We start from the raw sequence: 7380 nt of genomic DNA, 5'->3' as shown, positions 1-7380 counted from the left end.
TGGCCTTTCATTACAGTTTCTAAGTTAAAAAATACATACTGAGTCATGCGGAATTGGGTAATGTGCTATTTTATCATACTGCTGCAAATATTGTTCTTGTCCCCTACACATTAGATAAAAATTAAAATGTTCTTTAAAGGTTTTAGTGTCTGCTTATTTTATTAAAAAAAAAGAGAGAGGGTGCATGAAAGCAGACCATTGCTGCTTGGTTATTTATTGTATTTAACCCTCACTTTCATGTAATACAGATTAAAAATGGCTCTCAGGCCAGAGTGATACATATCCGGCTGATCCAAGATGCTGTGATTGCTGGAGGCACATGTATCTTGGTTTTAGTAAAATGTATTTGAGCCCAGGATGACACTCGGAGAAGAAAAGCCTTTCTGCTGACTGTATGCCTATAGAAGGACATTTTTGGTGACAGTTTGAGGGAGGCTTTTCTTTTAAGCTATAAATAAAAGCTGACAAATATTGTGTTAAATTGAAAAGACAATATACTTTTGAAAACAGTGAAGAAAAGGTCATATGGAAAAGAATACGTTTGTTTACACAGTTTTTTTTTAATAGCTTTTGCATGCAACAAAGAACTAGAAAGAAAAGAGCACTTTTTTGGTAGCATTGCATTATAATAGGTTTTCCTAGAATGCTGCCAGCAAAAACTTTGCTTTTGGGCTTCAGCAACACAACCCAATTGTTGTACCTCTTACCCCAGCTTCCCAGTTGTTGGAGTTCTGTTATTTGCTGTGGGGCTCACTGCTGGAATGTATTTATTTTATGATGGGAATGCAATCCATTATATTTGGAAAGTATGACATTCAGTTACGTCAGTGTATCCACGGATTGGGATTAGTATATTGTTTTATAAATAAAGAAGCCAAAGTTCAGGAGTCATTGTACTTGTGTATACCAGAACGGCTTTATCTGAAGATGGGGAAAATGTGCAGAAGCTCCACTTTGCTTTATCTCCCTGACCTGTCTCTTCTGTTTGCTAATTGTACTCAAACACATCTCTGGAGAAAGGTCAAAAATTTCTTGTCTTATTTACCTACATTCATGGCTGGTTTGATAGCAGGACCTTATCCCTTTCCTCATCCTAAAGAGGCATTGCCGCAATTTCTTGCATCTCATGGGGTAATTCACTGCCCGGATGCCCTTAGACCGGTGGATAGCAGAGTTCCAGGACAAACAAAAAATTCCCCCCTCCTTGAGGTCTTGACCACGTCTTCAGTCTTCAAGAATTCCATTCTCGGTGCATCAAGGGTCACTCCTTCTGCAAACATTAATCTGCAAAAAGTGTTTCGTGTATGGTAGGAGAGGTCTGAACGAAACCGCCTCAGGGTGCTCCCTCTGGGGTATCTGCCCTGAGTGAGCATCTCTAGGGGCTGAGCATGTTTTCCCTTGCTGCTGCAATGACCCCCTGACAGCCCATGCTCCTGCCTGCAGCAGAGCACAGCCAGGACCCACAGCACCCTGAGCACCTCACCCCACCGCTGACCAGCATCCCGTTCCCCACCCCGCTTGCCCAAAGTCCCCTGCACTCCAGGGATATGTCATGTTCATGCTTGCATGGGCATTACCTAAGCAATGCAGCTGTAGCTAACCTGCAGACGGGGCACCAGGCACTTCTTAGTGCTTCTTGTACTGTGCATTAGTCCTATCCTAAAAAAAAAAAAAAAAAAGAAAAACAACATTTCCAACCCTGCCACAAATATTCTCGTTTTCTTCACCCTTCTCCTGCCTGCCTGCCAGGAGTTCCCCCCCCAGCCCTCCGGAGGTTTATTTAACCCAGTCCTGCTCTGGCTTCTCTAGTGGTTCAGTCTCTTTTGGGAGCCAGACAAAAGCTCTCACCCAGCCTTAACCCTCCCCCCACAGCAGACTGCTGTCCCCGGCCTCCTTTCCAGAGGACAAATTCACTTTTCTTTGGGTCTCTGGAGAGGAAGAGAAGCAATACTTAATATTGTTCCTTCCCACCATGCTTCCCACCAGCCACAGCTTGTTCCCAGGTCCCTGCAGGAGCAGCAGATACTAGGACATTTTGCCCTTGTACATTACATCTTTGCTCTGAATTCAAGTTTTAAAGGATGAGCTCTTCTTTTTGAGCTCCTCAAATTCCTGTCAATGTCCGTTAGTCACTGCATTCTCCAAAGTAGTTTCACTGACACTTCTTGGTAAGAACTAACAACACATAAACTGCACTTCACATGTAAAAGTGTAAAGAGGGAGACAGCACTGAGAACAGAATTTAACACAATCATAGAATCAGAGAATCATAGAATGGTTTTGGTTGGAAGGGACCTTAAAGATCATCTAGCTCCAACCCCGCTGTCACAGGCAGGGACATCTTTCCACCAGACCAGCTTGCTCAAAGCCCCATCCAACCTGGCCTTGAACACTGCCAGGGAGGAGGCAGCCACAGCTGCTCCGGGCAACCTGTTCCAGTGTCTCACCACCCTCACAGGAAAGAATTTCTACCTAATATCTAATCTAAATCTACCCTCTTTCAGTTTAAAGCCATTCCCCCTCATCCTGTCACTACTTGTCCTTGTAAAAAGCCCCTCTCCCATTTTCCTGTAGGCCCCCTTCAGGTACTGGAAGGCTGCTGTGAGGTCTCCCTGGAGCCTTCTCTTCTCCAGGCTGAACAGCCCCAACTCTCTCAGCCTGTCGTCATAGGAGAGGTGCTCCAGCCCTCTGATCATCTTCGTGGCCCTCCTCTGGACTTGCTTCAACAGGTCCATGTCCTTCTTATGTTGTGGACTCCAGAGCTGAACGCAGTACTCCAGTTGGGGTCAAACCTCCAAAAAATAGTTCTCTGAAATTGGCCACATTATTTTTTTTTAAGCAACTTTGAAATATTGGCTTGTATTTGTTTTTTTTGTACTTGAATAATAGATATAGTATACCACCATGATTTGCACACATACATGATTCACTACGAAGAAACTAGTAAGGTCTGCAAGCATTAAAACTGAATTAGTGCTTTAAGTGCATGATACGTAAAAGAAAATGGTAGAGAAGCTAAAGCTCTTCCAGTTTATAGCCACAAATTATTAGAAGAACTTTATACATTGATAGCAGAGGGACAAATTTTGAAAACAGTGTTGGTGGCTTTGGACTCCTGTTACAACCTTTCTGCCAAGAACAATATCACCCAAGAAGTCCAGTGATGAAATCTGCTGAGAATATGTCCTCTGGCGCCGTTCCTTTCCATGGCTCCTCCTCCAAGCATGCAGCATCTCATTACAAGGTTCACAGATACCAAAAGATGTTTCAGTGCTTTCTAATTCTTTTTTACAAGATTAGAGACTTGTCAGGAGTTTGATTATCTCCAGGATTAATGACACACATTAATTAAACTGTCATTATGCCTATTTTTCAACTCTGTTGTAAATACAGACTTGAAAAGGACAAAAAAGATTCTTATCTGGGTTCATAGAACAAATGCCACAGAACTGCAGCTCTTGGGGAAAAAAAAGTGTCCTTAATCCGTGTTTTGAAGTATAGTTCAACAGCTCTGCTCACACGATCAAACGCGCAAGGCTGCATCCACCATGCATAGCTACTGCTTTGCCTATTAATGGGGATAACGATACGGCAGCCCCCAGTGGCACAGCGATGGGTGGGGAGGGCTGCGTGCCAGCATCGTGGCTTGGACTGTGATGCTGCCTGGCCGTCTGGAGCCACTGGCACTAGCAGAGGCACAGACTCTCTTCAGACAGTGTGGGACATCTGTACCTGTGGAATGCAGGCAGAAGTGTGTCTTCACCTGTAAAACAGCTCTGTAGTGAGCTGTGCTCTTGGGGTAGGCAAGCATCATGCAGAGGAGCACAGAAGGCACTTAGGTGGGATTAGGAAGCTGACCTGTAAAAGGGAACTGGTTTTGGCTGAAAGAGGATGGATGCTCTCCCATTCCCTCTGTGTAGCAGCTAATCCTAGATGCACCTCACTCGGAGTTAGAGAAGAATTGACTTTAAAAAAAATAAACACATTTATTCCTAGTGTTATTTCCCACAGATTTGCCAGAACTGCGAGCTGAAATTAGCTAATTGTTTGTGCAAACTAGAACAAGGAACATAATCTGTAGTTACCACTCCTTCTAGACACCAGAGATCTTGTGCCCAGTCTCTAAACGTTATTTCAATGTCATTCACCCCCTCAGAGAAGTCCTCCTTCCCCATTGACTGACTTTGGGCCTTGAACAGAGGACCCAGAAATTTGCAGCTTAAACTACAAGACAAAGTCCTAGAGCTACAGGTTGCTGCAACAGCAGAGGAACGTCCTCTATGGATGGAGCTTAGAGAAGGGAGGCACCATAGCCTGTGACCAAAGGGTTATGATGATGTACATGAGCATCCATTAGTGCAGTAAAATACCATGGAAAAGTTCAGAAAGATGGACAGCATCATCATGTCAAGGATCCTAAGCCAGGAAAAACACTTCCAGTTTTTTAATGGCATATTTCAAAAGCAAAACAGAACATTAAAAGCAAACCAGCAGCAGATCTTTGAACTCACAGCTGAACAGCATGTTCCTCCACGGATAGTGAAAGATTGTACAGTGCAGGGAGATGAACTACTCGAGCCTGTTCTGTTTACAGCCTGGGGGCCAAAGATAGGCTACAAGTACAGTTGCAAAAGGATATTATGCCACAGATGAGCTCAAGGGGAAGAAGTATCATGCATTTGCAGCTAGGAATATGACAAATATGATTGCCATGAGCTGCATGCCTTCTTACATCCAGTTCATCTGGTTATGATATCAGTATCATAAGTGGACTCATCTCGCCATTCCTGAAGCATTCTGTAAGACATATGTTAATGCTGAATATGGTCAAGAAACATGTTTCCACAACCTCCTCTTCCAGTGCACTGCTCCTCAGGACTAACATTTAACTTGCAAGTCCTCTAGGGAAGTGTAGGTCTAGCACATCATTCCTGGTTCTCAGAACTGAGCAGGAAGAACAGAAGCTGGAAGCTACAAACCAGGGGTGTTCTCTGGTGCAAAACCCCATGGCCAGGTAAAGAGCTGGGGTTGGCATCCAGTTGCGAACAGTCAGCATAGGCACACCTTCTGTCATTTATTGCATCCCTCTGCACACAGCAGCAAGCTCACCTGAGCTGCTTGTCCCTTCCCAGCAAAGTGACTTGTCTGTCCTCACTCAGCACTGAAAGACCACTGTGGGAAGGCAGTGGAGGAATCGCAGTACTAGAGCGGAGCCAGTAAATATTTACTGACTTGATTTACCTGAGTTACCACTCAAGAAATCTTTCAAAACCAACTTGTCCCAGCCGGCTGAGCAGACTAACAAGAGGTAGGGACTGGCATAGCTGGTGCTGTGTTGCTTTCACACATTCAATCTAGACAGCAAAGGGTTACCAGAAGAGGTGATGGTGGGAGAGTACCAGAGGGCAGAAGGAATAAGAAGGCAGCGTCAAGAAACACATGTCAAAAAAATGAGAGCAGAAGCGTACTCTGAGCCCCAGATGAAGACCTGCATGAGTGGCCATGCCTGAAGGCTGTACAGCTCCTCTGAACCACCACTGTCTTTCCTACCTGGAAGGAGGTCAGTGAACTTTGGGATGCACATACTTCCTTCCAGGTCTGGGTTAGAGGTGGGGGTTAGAGGCAGCAAGTGCCAGCGGCTTCAGAAGCCAGGGGATTTCCAGTTGTCACCCCCTTGAGCTCCTTTTGCTGGTGGCTGCTGCTGCCAGACCTGACTGAGAAGGCGCCTGTTTTTTCTTTCAGTTTTGGCCAATATCTGAAAGGAGACAGATTTTTTTCTTGCCCTTTGGATAACTCTGTTGATGTTAAAATCTACTCTTATGAAACTTTTTCCATTTCCCCAGGAAATATTTTGTGTTAATATATTCTTATCCTTTCCTTATTGATTTTATCTTCAACGCCTTTTGCCAAGTCTAATTTTTAGAGCCTTACGTTTATTGTCTTAGGTCCCAGTCATGAAGTGTTTTGCTGGGCTCCCGTTCTTTTTTTTTCCATGATGCACAGTGCACTTCTTTCACACGAGGCACAGCTAAGAGGGGTTTGTTATTTCTGTGTAAGTCAGGCTGTTAGTGTGAGCTAGCAGACAGGGTGAATGAATAAGAGATAGGGCAGCTTCCTACATGCTTACATCAGGGGAGCTGAGGCCAAAAGAAAGCTGAATGGTGCCTAATTAGTTAAGATAAGAAGGAAATGAGAAGGGGACACATGGGAAGCCCTAGGCAGTGCCTGTGTTTGCTCATGCTTCTGGCTATGTGGGTTCAAGAATTAGTAAACCAACTACTAACCAGTACTAACAAGTCATTTAGTTATAAATATCTTGTATTTTAGGAGGACCCTGGATGTTGGGCTTGCAGGTTTGTCACCTGCTAATGATGTCTCTTACTTTTCCAGAGCTCTGTGATGGTGCAGGAGAGGGTGATCCTGAGGACAGAAGGACTCTAAATGCCCCCAAGTTAGGGCATGTTACAACGTCCCCTACTTGCGTCTCTTCTGTGTTGGTCACTTGTTTGCTCTGCAGACATCAGCCCATGTGCTTGTCTCATTTTTTTCAGGGCCTAGCTCCTGAAAGCTGTAAGATATAGTTACAAGAGCAGACATCTTCTCTGCCAGGTGCATGCCTCATCTGCAAAACTCAGACCTGCTGAGAAATGCCTTTTAAGTCAACTTGTGGTATTTCATCACCTGCGCGGGTCTGTGGGCATCCCCCAGAGAGCCCTCGCTGGGCTGCTGGCTCAGGCAGACCCTGCCTCCTGCTCACCTGCAGGGCTGAAGCCACCAAACAGCTCCTTTCACACTGTTTGTGTGGATGATGTACCCAGCTCTGACATCAAAGACAACTCTGTACGGACTAAGTGAACGCCTGACATAAGAAGCAACGAGCAAAAGCGGTAGTGCGGTGGCCCAAGGTGGGGTGGCTGCCCCAGCAGAGCACCCCGGAGCAGCGAGGAGCCCTGCCTGGGATAACATTGATGCTGGGGAGGGAGAGAGCTTGGCCAGAGCCATCGAGACACCGAGTGACTCCGTGGGTGCCCTACAAAGGATGTTCAGTTTGCAGAGATGTGGAAAGAGCTGTTTTCCCAGGGGCTCAGGGAGGCGTTATCACAGCGGAGCTGTGATGGCAGCCACTTTCCCAGAATATTCAGAGTGAAAGATACCCTGGACATTTAAATATTATTGATACTAGCAATCTTCCAAGCCTGTGTGATTCGCCAGGGCCTATCCCCCAGCCTCAGCCTGCCTTTGATGTGCATTCCTGCATAGGCACCGAGCACATTCATTTCCTTTTGCAGTGTTTTCATTTGCTGCTAAGAAGCCTCTTGGCCTCTCCGACAGGCCTGTGGCTATTCAGTGTCAGTAGTTTTCATATCACTAAGAGTCTTA

The sequence above is a fragment of the Nyctibius grandis genome, chromosome 3 (assembly GCF_013368605.1).
Source record: "Nyctibius grandis isolate bNycGra1 chromosome 3, bNycGra1.pri, whole genome shotgun sequence".
Taxonomy (NCBI): domain Eukaryota; kingdom Metazoa; phylum Chordata; class Aves; order Nyctibiiformes; family Nyctibiidae; genus Nyctibius; species Nyctibius grandis.
The sequence above is the reverse complement of the archived record's forward strand: the minus strand, read 5'-3'. Positions refer to the sequence as shown.